This window comes from Pinus tabuliformis, chromosome 4_2, assembly GCF_031772625.1.
Source record: "Pinus tabuliformis cultivar Carrire ecotype Pingquan chromosome 4_2, CPIR1, whole genome shotgun sequence".
Taxonomy (NCBI): Eukaryota; Viridiplantae; Streptophyta; class Pinopsida; order Pinales; family Pinaceae; genus Pinus; species Pinus tabuliformis.
In genome coordinates, this window is record NC_142304.1 from 822,455,307 (window position 1) to 822,475,013 (window position 19,707).

Consider the following 19,707-nt stretch of genomic DNA (forward strand, 5'->3'; position numbering starts at 1 on the left):
GGCACATCTTCTTTCTTTCAATAACAGGAAGAAATCAGAGTCAAAAGCATTGGCATAAGTGAGTTTGGCAGAGGTCAGGGTAGGCTTTACCTCTGCTGGTATCTTACTATACATTTGATTGAATCTTTTATTAAAATCAGGCAATGATTCCCCATTTTCCCTATTCAGGTTACCAAACTCTGTATGATAATACAAAAAGTCCTTTTTATCTCCCCAGTGCTTCAAAAATGCATCATCCAATGCTTCAATATCTGTTATAGATCCCTGGGGTAATTCTTTGAACCACTTCTTGGCCTCTCCATCAAGGCTCTGGACAAAAACGCTCATCCACACATCATTTTCACTTATATCTAAATTATCATCATAACTGTAAAAAGCTTCAAGTTGTTCTTCTGCTGTTACTCCCTCTGTACCAGTGAATTTAGGCATATATTTCTGATATTCTCCCACAGGCATAAGATTTAAAGGAACAGGTGAGACCAAAGGTCCATATCTAGCAGCAACAATTCTTTCTATCTTCGTGGGTGCTTGCTGGCCTGCCATGATTGGGATATGTGGAAGAATAGTGGCAGATTGAATAGTAGGAAGTAATGCGATGGATCGCAGAGACAAAGGGATGTTTTGGACTGAATGGGAACCTTTCTTTGGACTGAGATTCAAAGGGGAACTAACTGATCCTGATGCCCCTTTCTGTGATGCTTTCTTCGATTTGACAGTCCTCTCAAGGTCAGGCACTGGTTCAGCTGGTGATTTTTGTGGATTTCTTTGAGTATGCCTCACAAACTAAGCCAGAATTTCAATGTGGAGTCACCAAAGGTTGGTCTTCCTCCAATGGAGTCACCAAATAGATGATTACAACCAAAAATGTGCCCAGACCTTGTCTATCATCAAAGTCTGGAACTGTGTCGTTCTCCAAGGGAAGCTGACCTTCAATTTCTCCTCTCCCCGGCAACGGCGCCAATTAATGTTATCACCCTAAGAAACTCTCCTAGGTTGTATATCATAGATGCTCGGGAACATTACAAACTCAACAAAAACATTGGAAAATGGTGGATGAATGGAAGGAATGATGCATATTCAATCCAGATAAGCACTTCTACTATGCTTCACCCCAGACATGGGTGAACACCCCCAGACTACAAGGCTTTAGACCACCAATTACTCACAGTTTTAAGGAAAATGTCACGATGGAGAATACTGATCACACCAGCAGATACACAGGACCGTGTGATGGCCAGCTGCAACCTGTAAGGAGGTCTGCAAATCTATTTCCTAATGCACAAATAGGATGACAGCTCTCTGGCATTAAAATAACATAAACCTGCATACAAATTCAATGATACAAGCTAGATTCTAACACAGAGGTGGGATGATAGCCCCTCTAATGCTAAACATCAACAGCACATGAAAAATGCATAACAGGCAGAGCCTGGAACAAAGAAGAAGAAGTGGAAAGTGAGCAATTAACAACAAAAGAAGCTTGCATTAGCTGAAAATGAATACCAGAAGCTGCAGGTATCATATTAATTACAGTCTCCAGAAGTTGAACTTTACATCAAGATAACATTCATCAACCCTCATTACATCTTCTTTGTGGGTATATATGGAGTTTGTTTACAAAATTGCTTTGTTGTTCAAAGCGTGGAGGGGTCATAATGGACCACCAACCACATATTAACTCTTCTGATGGATTGTCTGCTACAATCTGATTGTCTTAATGAACAAATCGACCTTTTCTAGTGCTCTGCAGTCCTCCTCTGAGCAGGTGGCGTATAATATGGAACATGCCCCATCACTGATAAATGCTTGAACTTCTCGAGGGTGTCCTTTTTGTCCTTCGGCCATTCTATCTTTTAAATGCGGTTGCTGAGGATTTATTATGCTGGGAGCTGAAACACTGGCCGCCTTCTTCCTTTGGAAACATAGAACAGGTTAAAGGCGTGGACGGAATGGCAGAGGCACGACTATAACGGGGACAATTACTGGCCGTCGGATCCAGCAGATGGACGGTGGAGGATGAATTGCAGGGGCTATCGGGAGAAGCGGGTGGAGTGCATCGCGAGCCGTTGGATCGCGGGTGGGCAGATCCGACGGTGATCGCAAGCGGAAGGTGCACGGGAGATAACGCGTGGGAGGAGGGTACAGTGGCGGTAAGCGGTTTTATCACACCACCTATCGGAGGAGGCGGTATATGTACAATGGGGGCGCAATCCAACATATTTGTGACACATGGCAGGAACTATGGCGGGGAAACCGCTTTTCCCGCAGACTATCATTCGTGCGATTTATGGGAGCGAGGGTAGCATATGATGTTGGATCACAAAGCAGAGGATCGGATGGCAGTGGATAATCGTGCACGTGCTTCGGGTGATGTGATAGGTGAGGGCCCGTCGATAGTATTTTTTATATGCACGCAGTTATTTCACCAGGTTTTATAAGTTTAGCTTTGCGCCTGGGATTCGAGGGAAATAGGGTTTAAGCAGGGTTTATGAAGGATTGGAGAAGAAACAAGAATAACGAGATTAAGGAAGGAATAAGGAGAATTAAGGGAGAAGAAGAAACAGGGGTAACGCATGCAGCGAGGGGTTAAGTAGATACGGGTTTAGGTTGAATTTCGGGGTAAAACAGGGATAGCGGGGTTTAGAGAAGTGTAGGGAAAAATGGAGGAGAAGAGGGAGAAACTGCTGCAAGCCCTTTGCAACCCAAACCAGCACTGCCTAACCTGATTTTATCCATCAAATGTTGCAAAATGTAGCACAGCTAACACCTCCCTAGCTCCCTAAGTGGTCAGACTAATTTATATGATTATGTATGGAGGCCATCATTAGTAATAAGGCTTGTGTATTAGTGTGAACACAATTATTGTGAGAAAGCTTACTAGAAGGTTCTACCTACTATAAAATTCCTTCTATAGAATGTTCTTAGGGGATCGAAAGTACTATATAAATATGTAGAAGCATTGCAAAAGATGTCTTGGAAATCATTTTTAAAGTGATCTCTACTCTATTAGATTTTTCCCTCTCTAAGAGGCAAGTGATCAGTGCTTACATATCATTAAAGATATATTCTAGGTCATATTGTCCATTGTATTTGCATTTCTATTCCTTTCTACAATATATCTTAGTAAAATCTATAATTTTGGGTTGAATATTTCTATTTGGCACATCATAAGTTTTGACCTTAGAGAGGAGACATTTCAAATGGTGATAATGTAGTCTAGAAACAAAAGTTGGACTATGGACATGTTGCTCTTAGGGGAAAATATTTTTTGAGAATGGTCACCTAGCCAATTCTTGTACCAAGTGAAGTTTTGAAGTTACCTTTACATGGGAACTAACCTAAATAAAAAGAAGAAATGCAAGCCCACTTAGTGAAATGATGCAAAATTTCAACATCATACAGTCGACTCTAAGACCTTAGACAAGAAGAATGATATGACACATTGAAATCCTCTACCCAAGGATGCTTTAGGACTAATCAAGGAGGTACAACCATTGCATTACAAACAATATCAAACTAGATCAAATGATAATTAACTTCTTGATGATGAGTCCCCTTAACAGGGGAAATGGATTTTAATCCCTTTAGTTAGAATATTTTTGCAATTTGGATCCAACCTTGGTTTCCTTGTGTCATTCAAAAAAGGAAAAGCCAAGGACAGCTCTAAAAAAAAAAAAATTGGGAATACAAAATAATTGAGACCAACTAATACATATATTCTAATATAGTCTTATTGTAGGGCCTGAGTATATTTTAAGGCTAGGAATCAGATATGTGAAAGAAAAACTTGTGAATACTTTGATGTTGAAATGGTCATTTAGGTATAGCCAAGGCATCTATAATCTTTTGAAAAATAATAACCAATATAAGTCTATTTTGGTTTGATTTAAAGAAAATTAATTTATTGAAACATAAATCCTCTTTACATTATTATAGAGAGAAGGAATCTCTCTTTGAACCTTCCATTATTCCTCTTTATTTCGTTATGCTTGATCAATGATCCATTTTTCTTAACAACATATATCTATGAGAGACTATTCAACACACAAAATTGTTAAGTTTGTCACATTGTCAAATGTTTGTACAAAACGCTAGACATTCATTTTAGGTTGCATGCATCTAGGTTCAAAAATTTAATCAACTCCATTTAATGAAGCACGATGAACCATAGGAACACCAACACCCCAAGAATATCTTATTAGTACCTTTATTCCACAAATGGCAATGATCGTAATGCTATCCTCTAAGTGTTTTTGAATGTGTAACCCACATCATCTAAATGATCTTCTATAACATCTTTTATTAACATATTAGTTGAAAAAACTAATAATTATTCAGAAACAATCAACAATACTTATCAAGGACAAATTTCCACTTAGTTATGTCCTTCTGATTACATTTAGATCCCCGCATCAATAATCTGGAGTCTTTTCTTGTGATTCTAAATTGGATCGTTCATCGATTCAATGTCTATATACCATTCAATCATTTTACCTTCGATTGAAATTCCTCGCATTTAACTCAAAATTTTCACTTATCAACAAGTCAATGAATCTAATGCATGTCGATGCAAATAGCAAGATAATGAAAATGCATGTAAATGGAAAAGTATGAAACAATAGAATAGGAAAACCAACACATGGATAAGGTGAATTTGAAAAGGGAGAATGAGTGAACATAAATATAAGGAAAACTAATGTGGAAAAATTGAAACACAATTTGGTGCATCCATATATGGAAGATGGCTTCCACATATGATCCAGGTGGATCTTCAGACACCATGGCATGGAAACGCTTGAAAATCAAAGTGTTTGGAATGACTTCAAACTAGGACCAGAGCATAGATCTGGTCTTCCTCGTCGTGGAGGTACGAATGGTTCGTCAATCCGAGTCCAGATGACGAAGTTATCTTGAAAAGTGTTTTCCTTAGTTCCTTTGGAAAAGGAGGATCTTCTCATAAAAATGGGTTTTAAGATTTTATAAGGCAAATCGCAATCGAAGGCAAGCGATGGCCAATATCGACAATATTCAGGCAGCCATCGACGATATCAGTGATGGAATGTTGGATCGGCGGATCAGGGGCGAAACCCAAAGGGCGAGGACCAGGACCTTGGGCCGATTTTGATTGCGATTGGCAATCATCGACATCAGCGATCGGATTCGCATTGGTGATCGGCAGTCAGAAATCCCCGATTACAGGACTATTGCACTCCCGATATGCCGATTGTGATTACGGGATCGAACCCAATAAGGATATAGGCCCGATTTAATAAATTTTGGAATCCGAATAAATAGATTTTGGTCGGACTTTTCAGTATTTCTATGTATTTCTGTTTCAATAGAAAAGAATGCCATTTTGGTGGTTTTGTTGCGACGATCGATGCTTTTATGCAAATGGCTTCCCGTACAAACAAAACAGACCTCCAATTCTTAAGCAGCCCTGTCCCAAACGTGTTATAAAACACGATGGAGGCAAAGTGCCCGAGAGGCTGCGTGCCAGAGGAAGAAAGGCCAGAGAGAGAGCCTGTGCCAGAAAGCCTGCGTACCAGATGGAGAGAGAGCCCAAGAGCCTATGCTAAGTGCCAAAATCACCTCGATGAGGAGGTTGCGCCCAATGGAGAGTCGTAGCACGAGAGAACCAAATAGCCAGAGGTAGTTAGACGGTGCCGCGTTCACTGAGAGAAGTTGGAAAGTTTGCCAGCCCGAGCACTGTAGAGCTTGAGTGCCATAGAGCGTGATCGAGGTAGTGCGAGAAGGTAGCCAAAGAACTAGAAGGTCAGGCAACGCCACAGAACCGTAGCGACATAGCCAGAACGCTATGAAGTCAGATAACTAGAGAGCTACGACACCCGAGGAGTCAGAACAGTCTCTCTCTTTAAATCGATGTTGTGAGATCGATGGCCAAGAAAGCTTCAGCGCTTTAACAGCAAGTGTTTCAGATGCCCAGATTGCAATAAGCCAAAAAGCTATCTATGCACAGGGAGCCGAATTCCAGATCGGTATCGGGTTGTGCCTACGCATCGACAATGTGAACAGCGATTCACCGTGGATTGTTTTTCTAAAGATATGAACATCCACTTCTTCATACGCTTCTTCAGATGGCCTATGGTGTGAGGTATATGATTTATTCATGTATTTCTTCTTATTACATTATGTTGCACGGATCCTTGATTGATATTGAGGTAGGATCTTATTTATTATCTGTTGTCATGATTCCTTGCTGATTTGATGTGGAATCTTCTATATGATGTACTTGTTGTCATAACTCTTCATGTTATGATTTGAGATCCCTTATTGTATGTTGCGGGGATACTCTTGTTGTCGTCATGCATGTGTTTTTGTTTTGACATCCCTTTTGTGCCATGTTGGCGGGATGCTCACCATGCATGTTTTGTATCATACTGATAGGAGTCTTTTGATTGAGAATTCTGATTGTGGAATATCACTTAGAGCCACTCCTACATGAGGGAATTTTTCCATGTATGATCAAGACATCATCTCTGTGTACATCACTATTATTGACAACACTTAATGCAGTAGCCTACACCATCTTGACACTGAGGCCCAGAGACGTAGTCCCTCCTGGACGAACTCCGTTATCAACGCTTATGTTTTCATGTGTTGATGATTGTTATGTTCCTCTTCTTTTCCGCATGCAGATGTATTCATTAATGTTCTTTTAAAAAGCAATTTTAACACATCATGAAAGTAAAAGGTCTTGGAAGGGTCCTTCTTCACACCCGGACCTGGATCAAGTGGTATCAGAGCGGTCTTTACGTGTATGTGAATTGCAGTGTGAACAATGGAACATGCAATGACAGAGGATGAAAGAGCAATGTACGAGACCATGCTCAACATTTCCAAGAAAGTGGAAATTGTGTATGAAACTCTACAAAAAGAGACAAAGGAAAAGGAGTGATTGCAGCTTTAGTTGCAAGCCACAGAAAAGGCCATGGAGGAACTGAAGCAAAACAAACATAATCTTCAAACAGAGAATGATGAATTGAAGATGCACTTACATGAAGAGAAAGAGGAAAAACAAAGTTTGCTACAACAGCTGCAAGCAAAGGATGAGGCCTTGGAAAAGCTGAAGCGTAACCCATGTGAGGTAAAATGTAGTTCTCCATCTTCATGTACGTTTCCTAATGATGATTTCGCTGTGTTTGAAAATCACACCACAGGAATTGGCTCCAAATTGTTAAAGAGAATGGGGTATGAAGGAAAAGGCTTGGGCATTAATGGCCAAGGCATTTTCAACCCCATCAAAGTAAAGGAATTACCCTGTTAGGCAAAACTTGGGTATGTCAAGAAAGAAGTTGGGGAATGCGCTAAGACAGTTAGTGAACCACCGACGACGGATGATGAGCAGCCCTCATCATTTCTTTCCAAATCGAAAAAGAAGGTAAAAGATGTTGATTTCCTTTCGATTTCATCTTCTCATAGTATGATGTCTGTTGGAGATTTGGAGATCCCAATCACAAGGAAAAACATGAGTCTCCTTACAAGGATGAGGCATGAGGAGAAAGAAGAACTTGGTGTTAATAACCAAGGCATCACTCAACCTTTGGAGGTTGTGCACAAACATCCATTTGCAGGCTTGAGATACGCTAAAGGAGAGTGCTCAAAGGTGTCAAATTCGTCCGAGACATCATCGAGGAAAAAGAATGATGGGAAAACATCCCCATCATCCCATGGCAGTTTCCATTGCAGGGAGAGAGCGAAGACAAGCTCTCATCGCCATGCTGACATCAGAAACAGCAAAGGAAGGTATAACCATTTTTGATCTTCGAATGTTCATTTTTATTATGATCATGTTGCTAATAATGAACAAAGATCAAGGCATCATAAAACATGTACTTTTTTTGGTTTACCTAACCATACCTTTTCCAATTGTTGGAAAAGAATGGCAGCACTCATGAGGCGTGAAAGACCCTCTCAACAACATGAAAAGAAACATGTTAAGCAGATATGGAGGAAGAAATCCTACTGCAGTCATTGCGACAGAAATGGCCATCAAAGAGCCACTTGCTGGAAGCTCCATCCAGAGTAGCGCCTTAAAGACAAAATGTCGGTGCGTGAACCAGGAAGAGCGGTTGTTCGACAAGAAAAACCACCTCAAGGTGGTGACCCATTCATAAAGATAAGTGAGAAATGGTTTCTAGACATGTTGTTGTTTCATGGTCACTCTTTTGTAAATCACTTGTTGCATTTTAAAATGTAAATGTGATGATGTGTTTCCATCACGTAGTCAGCAACAATGATGTTTAGTCATGTTTTGAGTCGCATATTAAAACTCTGAAATTCATGTTATGTTTCCATCACTTGTACACACAATAGTGTTTGTCCTTATGTATCTAAATCATGGGTTGCAGTGATGATGTGTTTTCCATCACTTTTTGAAGCAACCATGATGGGTTGGCCTTATTGTTCATAGCTGGATTATTGCATCCATCTTGTTGTAAACTTGACTACCGAGTATGAGTTATAAACTCGTGGCAAGTGTGGGATGTTTGGGTCATTATTTGGTCATGTCATTTAAGCATGTAATCTGCAAAAACCATGTACTACAGGTTGCATATGTAGCAGGTGTCGGCTCGTCGCTTAAGGCTCCAAAGAGCAAAGGTGAAGGAGATGGAAGTGAGACATTTTCAAGACATTTGTGATGCAGAAAGGGTATAGAGAAAGGTGCAGATTATTTTATGCTTTTGGAGGACCAAAAGCTCCTCAATGGGGAGGATTGATCCAGGTGGATCTTTAGACACCATGGCATGGAAACGCTCAAAAATCAAAGTGTTTGGAATGATTTCGAACCAGGACCAGAGCGTAGATCTTGTCTTCCTCATCGTGGAGGTATGAATGGTTTATCAATCTGAGTCCGGATGACAAAGTTATCGCGAAAAGTGTTTCCCTTAGTTCCCTTGGAAAAGGAGGATTTTCTCATAAAAATGGGTTTTAAGCCTTTATAAGGAAAATCACAATCGGAGGCAAGCGATGGCCGATATCAGCGCTATTCAGGTAGTGATTGGCGATATTAGTGCTTGTAAATCAGCGATGGAATGTCGGATCAGCAGATCAGGTCAGCGAAACCCAAAGGGCGAGGACCAGGACCTTCGGCCGATTGCGATTGCGATTAGCGATCGTCAACATCAGCGATCGGCATCGGCATCGGCATCGACAATTGGTGATCAACAATCGGCAATCCCCGATGACAGGACTATTGCACTCTCGATATGTCGATTGCAATTTCGAGCTCGAACCTAATAAGGATATAGGCCCGATTTAATCAATTTTGGAATCCAAGTAAACAGGTTTTGGTCAGATTTTCAGTATTTCTATGTATTTTTGTTTCAAAAGAAAAAAAGGCCATTTTGGTGGTTTTGTTGCGATGGTCGATGCTTCTATGCAAACGACTTCCCTTACAAACAAAACAGACCTTTGATTGTTAAGCGGCCCTGTCCTAAACGTGTTATAAAACACGATGGAGGCAAAGTGCCCGGGAGGTTGCGTGCCAAAGGAAGAAAAAGGCCAGAGAGAGAGCCTGTGCCAAAAATCTTGCGTACCAAATGGAGAGAGAGCCCGAGAGCCTATGCTGAGTGCCAAAATCACCTCAATGAGGAGGCTACTCCCGATGGAGAGCCACAGCACGAGAGAACCAGATAGCCAGAGGTAGCTAGACAGTGTCGCGTTCACTCAGAGAAGCTGGAAAGTTTGCCAGCCCAAGCGCTGCAGAGCCTGAGTGCCACAAAGCGTGATCGAGGTAGCACGAGAAGGCAGCCAAAGAACCAAAAGGTCAAGCAAAGCCGCAGAACCACAGCGACATAGCCAGAACGCTATGAAGCCAGATAGCCAAAGAGCTACGGCGCCCGAGGAGTCCAGAACAGTCTCCCTCTTCAAATCAATGTTGTGACATCGATGGTCGAGCAAGCTTCATCGCTTTGACAGCAAGTGTTTCAGATGCCCGGATTGTGATAAGACAGAAAGTTATCTATGCATGGGGAGCCGAAGTCCAGATCAGTATCAGGTTGTGCCTACGCATCGACAATGTGAACAGCTATTCACCATGGATTGTTTTTCTAAAGATATGAACATCCACTTCTTCATCTGCTTCTTCAGATGGCCCGTGGTGTGAGGTATATGATTTATTCATGTATTTCTTCTTATTACATTATGTTGCACGGATCCTTGATTGATATTGAGGCAGGATCTTATTTATTATCTGTTGTCATGATTCCTTGCTGATTTGATGTGGAATCTTCTATATGATGTACTTGTTGTCATAACTCTTCATGTTATAATTTGATATCTCTTATTGTATGTTGCGGGGATACTCTTGTTGTCGTCATGCATGTGCTTTTGTTTTGACATCCCTTTTGTGCCAAGTTGGTGGGATGCTCACCATGCATGTTTTGTATCATACTGATAAGAGTCTTTTGATTGAGAATTCTGGTCGTGGAATATCTCCTAGAGCCACTCCTGTGTGAGGGCATTTTTCCTTGTATGATCGAGACATCATCTTTGTGTACATCAATATTATTGACAACTCTTAATGCAGCGGCCTACACCATCTTGACACCGGGTCCCGGAGACATAGTCCCTTCTGGACGAACTCTGTTATCAACACTTATGTTTTCATGTGTTGATGATTGTTATGTTCCTCTTCTTTCCGCATGCAGATGTACTCATTAATGTTATTTTAAAAAGCAATTTTAACACATCACAAAAGTAAAAGGTCTTGGAAGGGTCCTTCTTCACACCCGGACCTGGATCAACATATGTGTGACTTTCTTATATGTATGAATTCCGTATCTATGTGAATATACGAAATGGCATATATACATAAGTCATCTTCTGTATATGTGAAGATTCTATGTATGCACATAGATATTGAATTGTGCATATGAAAAAGTAACGCATATGTAGAAATATGAAAGTGCATATAAAAAGTTGACTTCTATATTAGGAATTATCATTCTCCTCCAACTAGGAATTATCATTTTTTGGAGATATTATGCATTGTAAACTTATCTCTTTGTCAATGAATGAAAACAAGTGACTTAGTACCTAGATAAAGTTTCTTCGTATTTAAAACCATGAGAAAGGCCTTAAATCACCAGACATGATATCAACAAGGGACATTCAACCTCTAAACAAAAATACCTAGAACCATTAGGAGGTATTGCCCACCATGTTGGATATGTATCAATACCTTCATAATGTCAGGGGATGAAAGTAAGGACCTTAGACCCTGTATAATTATTTTCAATATCAAAGGCCTTGGAAGATGTCTTAAACCACTAAACATGACCTATGTAAGCCTTGATGATAGAAAATATAAGAGGACTTTTGAAGCTATATAGGTTGAGATGTGATGCACCCTTTGAGGTGATATCGTATATAATCTTTCTTCAGACCCACTTTTTCCTAATGTTGGTTTATGGGGACTCTTTGGATGAAATATGTCCAATGTGACCATTATTTTTCAAGAAACTAATATTCCTCCTAGCCACTATGTCATTCTTGAGTTATGGTTTCAACAAAGGGTAAAAGGACGACTTAGCTACTTAGTTAATACACTAACCTCTAACAATGAATAAAATTTACAACACGTAAAATTTCAAATACCATGGATTTCATTAATTCTGTAACAAATAGTATAAATATTAATTTTAAATGAAGTAGAAAATGATGCGAAAATGGTGAAAAAGACATGTAAAATTGTGGTGAATATTGGACATATGGAAGCAAAAAGGAAAAACGTGAAAAAGTATTAAATTCAATATCTAGAAACAAATTGTGACCTTTAAACATGATGGAACAAAATGGAATAGTGCTAAATTCATCATTAAAAGAGATGCTTTCAAATGAGAAGGGACCATTTATCCATTTGTGACTTGGGGATGTCTAGATATATCAATTTTCTTAGCACTTATGTGTTGCAGATCCATTTTAACTTGGGCACATGAAAGGCAAAATGTTATAACATTTAAAAGATAATAAAGAGTAAATTAGTGTAATTGTAAAACATAAACTTTAAATAACTCAGCTAAAAATAACAACACATTAATTGCATCTCTCACTTAAGTAAGCTAATTGAATCTTTTATGTTGGTAATGGTATCCATCAATTTCTCATGCTTATATTGAGGTATGAAGTACTAAGCATACCTACGGAAATTTTTTTCTTTTTTGGAAAGTGATAGAAACTTTATGTTTGTATTGACAATTGAGTTGCTAATGTGGTAAATAACAACACCTACTATGTAGTCTCGAAAATACACACCCATCCTCTTTTTGTGGTGTATTTAGTGTCAAGTATCCACCTTAACTAACTTTTGACCCAATTAGACATGATTCATAGTTGAATTTTCCTTGTTGTATGCTCTCCCATCATTGGCATACACCATTGGCGTTAATTTTAGATAACAATGGTATATTATATGCTTGCAACAATTACTTCAATGTCCTTTTATCAGCCCAATGAAAAATTACACTTTAATTTCCAATAGCAATCACATTAACCGTTCACATTGATAGTAATTGTAGATAGAACATGAACAATAAAATGCAAAAGACAAGAGAACACAAGAATTTGGCTCAACCCAGGGAAAACCCCAAGATCGAGAAAACTCTTGATCAATTATTCTTATTATAAATATAAAATTAACTTGTCAATAAATGATCAATACCATTGTCCAAAATAGCCCAGTGAAAACTACAATTCTGCCCTCAGTCAACAGCAATCATATTCTTCTTTAACCAAAAAAAATAGTCAAAGTCTGGTCAAATCCTTCCACAACAACTTGGTCAAAGGAGAGAGAAACTTAGCCTCTCTTGTTGGTTAAAGTCAACCCAAAACAGTCCTCCAAAGTCCAGTCAAAAGAGAGAATTTTTGCGATCAAAATCTAGAATTTATCTATCCAGTCAGCCCAACTCAAAGTGCCTAGATCGCCTTGATTTTTGTGCCAAATAGTACGGCCTTCCCAAACAAAAAGATGTCCAAGAGATCGAACTGAAATTCTGCCCAGAAAGTCAAAGTCAACATTGGTCAAAGTTGCAAACAACTTCCGATTTTCAGCCTCCTGAAACTAATCCTCCTTTCTGCCATACGTGTGAAAAGAACAACTACCCAATGAGGTGTATGAACCAATCAGATGAGGAGAGAGAAGAGTACGTTGTGAGATGATGATGCTAAATGAGGGTGGAGGTCTCTCTTATTTATATGAATCGATGAGGGTCAAAAGACATGTATGTTGGGCTTCATGAGCCTACATGATGATGTGGTCGACCTTGAAAATTTGCACATGTGTAGGATTCACTTCAAAAACATATTTCCCCTTGTCCAAATTTAGTGACCTTTGGGTTGATTTTGATCCTCTCGAAAAGAGGAATTCAATGCAATAATTATGTCCATCAAATGAGTTTTCAAAGTGGAATTTGGTCCTAGTTTCCAACTTTAACACTCCCTCTCAACCAGGGAGAATTCCACCTGCCAATATCTAACCATCAATCATCATGCCATCCTACCATCATGTACCATATATGCATCTTGTCTCAACTCTGTTGAACACTGATATATATAATGAAGAATAATTGATCGAGAGTGAGTCACAATACCTGACCACTCTCCACTGACAAAAGTCAGTCCACATAACTAGGGGTAAAGCTCCAATCTGACTTGATCCTAAGTGATCAAGTTTTTGAACATCATGCATCTTAGACATAGGGAGTAAGGCAATACACGATGCGTCCATTTGAAGTGTTATGGTCCCTATCCTCTTTTCCCAACTCATTGGGCAGATGAGAGGTACTTCCCGAGAGTCTCGGGTAGGATGTATGCTGGGGCATCCACGGGAGAAGGTGAACCACTCATCCTTCTCAGATGCCATAGGAGAAGGTAAACCACTCATCCTATGTATATATCATTAGCCATATGGGAAGGTGAACCACTCACCCTATGCTCTCATATATCATCATGGGGTATCATAGGGGAAGGTGAACCACTCACCCTGTACACAATGTACCTATAGGAGAAGTTGAACCACTCACCCTATGGTCTTACATAGCTCTAAGAAGTACCCTAGGCCCCCAGGAGCTTCTAGAGCTCAATGTCCAACTCAAGTGGGACCCTCATGGGAGAGTCCTTCCACGACTCCAAGTCTCTCTCAGAAGGTTAAGAACTTGACCTTCCCCAAGGGCTTCGTGAGGATGTTAGCAACCTACTCATCAGTCCTAATGTGTTGGAGCCTTATTTCTCCCTGTTATACCATATCTCGGATAAAGTGGTACTTGATATCAATGTGCTTGGAGCGGTCATGGAACACAGGATCTCTAAAAGGCGAATCCCACTCTGCTTATCACAATAGATCATGATGGTATCCAACATGTGCTCAAATAGCTCACTGAAGAGCTTCTCAAGCAAACAGCTTCACAACAGGCCATACTAGTTGCAATATATTCGGCCACAACAGTGCTTAGAGAAACTGATCATCCAATAAATTGAAGCAGACCCAAAGAGAAGCAACATCCTGACATGCTTTTTCTATCCACCACACTACTAGCCCACCCAACATCAGAATATCCATGTAGCCTCAAATTCCTAGCACTGTATCTCAATCCATAGTTGATAGTGCCACGAAGATATCTCAACAGATTATTTGCAGCAACCTGATGTATGTGATGAGGTTCAACCATAAATTGACTCAGAGTATTTATAGTGGAGCATATCTCCGATCAGGAGTTTACCAAGAACATCAAGGACCCCACAAGTCGTCTATATCAGAAGGGTTTTCCAATTCTAGCCCAAGAACACTTCCATATAGCTTCTTGAAGTAGAGTTCCATTGGAGTAGACACATACTTGCATCCCACCATCCCACATCTCTCTAGCAGCTTCACAATGTATTTTCTTTGAGAAAGGAAAATTTGGCCTGGCTTTTGCCAGACCTCCAGGCTTAGGAAGTAAACCATCAGTCTTAGGTCCTTCATCACGAACTCATAATTAAACTCCTTCTTACATTGATAAATGAGAAGGTTCGCACTAGTCAGAAAGAGATCATCAACATAAAGGACCAAAATAAGATGCTAGTCCTTTTCAACCTTGAAATATAGGTTTAGATCAACATAGTTCCTTGTAAATCCCAGATTCATAATATAATTTTCAATCCTTTCGTACCAAGCCCCAAGGCCTTGCTTCAACCCATAGAGGGATTTCTTTAGCCGGCAGACAAGTGTCCTTCTATCTTGTACTTCAAACCCCTGAGGTTGTTCTAAGTAGACTTCCTCATTAAGGGAGACATGCAAGAAAGCAGTGTTGACGTCCAATTTGATGTAGGCTTCATCCTTGTTTGGCAGCAACAGAAATTATAGATCAAATAGCAGTGTATCGAGCAATCGATGCAAATATTTCATCATAGTGCATTCCTTCCTTTTGAGAGAATCCATGAGCAACGAACCTAGCCTTGTATTTCTCAGCATTTCCATCAACTCCATGTTTGATTTTGTAAATCCATTTGAGGTGACCACGAATGTGTCCTTAGGTCTAGGCTCCACTTCCTAGACATCATTCTTCATGATAGATTCATATTCCTCATTCATCGCATCTTTCCATACTTGGTGCTTTACAGCTGCTTCGAACATGCATGGTTCAGCTTGAAAAATAGCACTTCTGGCAGCCAAGTACCCTTGATACCTGTTGGGCTTCTTTCTTTCGTGAAATGTCCCTCTTGGAGCGGTATTTCTTTCGGCATCTTCAAGAGTATCCTTGAGCCATAGAGGTCTTTTCCTTGAGGTAGAGGAATCACCAAGAGGTGGACCAATAGGATACATCGGGCCATCATAATTAGGTATAGGCTCATCCGTAAGAGGTTCATCTTGTTTTTTGACAATGTCATCATCGTCCTTCCTTGAGATGGGAAGATATTTGGCTTTCTCGAGGGTCCTGACTTCATCAAAGGTTGTCTCTGCTTACTTCCACATCTCTTTAACCATGTACATAAATTCTATATGCCTTTGAATTTTCGTTGTAACCAACGAATATACCTTTCTTCCCAAAAGCTTCCAACTTATTCCTTGTCTCTTTAGGCACATGAAAATATACAAGAACCAAATATTCTAAAATGAGAAACATCAGGTTTCTTACCAATGAAAACTTCCTCGAATATCTTGAAATCCAAGGCTTGATGTGGGATCATATTTTGAACATATATAACGGTATTGGCAACTTCTCCCCATAAGAATTTTGGTAGACCTTTATCATAGATCATAGCACAGGTGGCTTCCATGATTGTTCGATTCTTTCTTTCAGCAACACCATTCTGCCCAGGAGTGCATGGAATAGTTGTCTCCCTCTTAATGCCAACCTCTCTACAAAAGTCATTGAATTCATTTGGTTCATATTCAGTTCCTTTGTCGGTCCTCAACATCTTGATCTTCTTCCATGTGTGATTTTCCACCAATGCCTTGAAAGAACGGAACCATTTGTGTACTTCATCCTTTCTCTTCAAGAAATAGATCCATGTTTTGCATGAGAAGTCATCCACAAATATTGCATAGTATAGGTATCCTCTTAATGAGGTTACAGGTAAGATACCAGACGGGTCAAAATGGACCAATTGAAGAATATCAATAGTTTTTCTTTCACTAAAATGGAATGGTCCCTTTGTATGCTTCCCAGTTGCAATTCTCCAATGCCATAATTCACATTGAAGAGAAGTATCACTAGCCAAAACTCCCAAAAGACTTCCACCAACTTGATTGAGACCATCAACCCTAAATCCAAGAATAAATGCATCTTTAGGGTTTCTATACCAAATATGTACCTTTCCATCAATGAATGCTACCTTGAAGCCTTTGTCATCCATTGCAGAAACAGACACCAAGTTCTTCTTCAAATTAGGTACATACAACACTTCATGTAGATGTATGGTTTGGCCGTAATTCAAATGAAGAATGACAGTACCTATCCCTTTCACGGGCTAGGTGGCATTATCTCCAAGTATAATCTTAAGATTATTTTTCTTCTAAACCAAATTTGAGAGGGCCTCCTTTGTTTCCAGTGAAGTGCCTTGAGGCTCCATTATCAATTAACCAATGATCCAAAGAATCCAGAGGAGAGGCAGTAGATAGAGCAGAAATAAGATAGAATTAATCTTGTTTTTTACAACATTACTTTCATCATACCTAGAATTTCTTGTCTTTTTTGGAGGTCAACCATTTCCATTTCGAGCAGGTGGAGCATTTCTCTTTCCTTTTTGTTGAACCTGTTGTTTCTTTAATTGCCATTGTTTTTGTAATTATTTTTCTTGTCGTCATCATCCCTTGGAGGATTCTTCTTGTAAGGGCACTCTATAACATAGTGGTTGAACTCGTTACAACTGTAGCATCTTCATTTTCTTCCTCCTTTGAATCCCTTCTTAGATCCTTGACCTTGTCTCTTTGGACCAACATCATTCTTCCTTTTCACATGAGCGAAGAAAGAAGTAGGTTCATTTCCATTGGAGGTCTTATCTCTCTCCATCATCCTAGTCTCTTCTTGAGTGCATCTAGCCAATAACTCATCAAAACCAGGTATCCTATCATTGTTGAGAATGGTGGTGGTAAATATATCCCAAGGTCTTGAAAGAGAAATGAGAGTGAACTCCCTGTAAACAATAACTTCTCCAATAGATAGCAAGTCATTCTTGATTTGAGTTATTCTTATGAAGTAAGATTAGATAGACTCCCCTTTATCCATCTTGATATCCTTCAACTTGTTTTTGAGAAAGAGGATTTTATTTGCATTGTTCACTTTGAACATCCCAACTAAATTATCATATATTTCCTTAGAAGATCCCAAATCAGAAATATAGGCAACCAAATGATTTTGAATGGAGCCAATCAAAATTTTCTTTGCTTTAACCTCACCATTTTTATACTTTGTTTTCGCAATAGCAAGTGCATTTGAAGGAGGCTCCACCACTTTTCCCTGCACATAATCCAATACTTCATGCTCCTTCAAAGTCAAGGCTAAAGTCATCTTCCATGCATGATAGTCAGATTTGTCATTGAGCTTGTCCTCAGTCTTGAAGTACAATGTAGAGGCCATGGAAGCTTGTTCAATAGTCTTTGTCCAACAAATATCTTAGTGATTGCTTTTCTCTCTTGCTTAGGTTGTCTTCACCTGGCCTCTGATACCATGTTAATTTTAGATAACAGTGGTATGTTCTATGCTTGTAACAATTACTTTAACGTCCTTTTATTAGCCCAATGAAAATTTCCACTTTAATTTCCAATAGCAATCACATTAACCATTCACATTGACAGTAATTGTAGGTAGAACATGAACAATAAAAATGAAAAAGACAAGCCAAGACAAGAGAACGCAAGAATTTGGCTCAAGCCAAGGAAAAACCCCAACATGGGGAAAACACTTGATCAATTCTTCTTATTATAAATATCAAATGTTCAGCACAGAGAGAGAGAGAGAGAGAGTACAATAAAATCAAAATTGACTTGCCAATAGGTAATCAATACCAGTGTCCACATCTGCAATTCTGCCCTCAGTCAATAGTAGTCAAATTATGTCTGAACCAGAAAGGCAACAGCAGTTAAAGTCTGGTCAAATCCTTCCACAACAGCTTGGTCAAAGGAGAGAGAAACTTGGCCTCTTGTTGGTCAAAGTGAACCCAAAACAATCCTCCAAAGTCTAGTCAAAATCGGTCAAAAGAAAGAATTTTTGCAATCAAAATATGCAATTTATCTATGGTTAGCCCAAGTCAAAGTGCCCAGATCACCTCAATTTTTGTGCCAAATATTATGGCCTACCCAAACAGAAATATGCCCAAAAGATCGAACTAAAATTCTGCCCAGAACGTCAAAGTCAACTCTGGTCAAAGTTGTAGACAGCGTTAGATTTTTTACCTCCTGAAATTCGTCCTCCTTTCTGCCACATGTGTGAAAAGAACAATGGCCCAACAAGGTGTATGAACCAATCAAGTGAGGAGAGAGAAGAATGTGTTGTGAGATGATGATGCAAAATGAGGGTGGAGGTCTCTCTTATTTATATGAATCGATGAGGGTCAAAAGACATGTCTGTTGGGCCTCATGAACCTACATGATGATGTGGTCAACCTTGACAATTTGCACATGTGTGGGCTTCACTTCAAAAACATATTTCTACATGTTGGAAACTAAGTAAGAGTTGGGTTCCTACCCTTTTTTTTGTGATTTTTATTTTATTGTTTGTTTTTCAAATTACGTTTTTATTTTTATTTATTTGTTTATTTATTTATTTAATCATTTTTTCTCTATTATAATAAGAAAATTTATAGTAAATTTTATATATGTTTTTTTTAAATAACCTATTTATAATAATGCTTTTAAATTAATTCTATTTTAATAATTTCTTATGACTATATTTTTTCAAAAACTAACCACTAATTTAATTTTGATTAAATATAATTTAATATTAATAATTAATAATTAATATAAATTATCTAATAATTTCTTACCATTGACTTTATTACTTACAATCTCTTGACTAAAAACTAGTCATTAACCCCGAATGCGAGTGCTCAATAGGGATAATGCGGTGGCGGCTGAACGAAATGGCATGTGGCTAAAACACATGGCCCTCCATAATCTAGCACACTGGTCTAAATATGACATTAATAACAGTCATAAATGGCAATTAAGGGGACGCCGTCTCCATCCTGTCTGCAACCAACTACCTC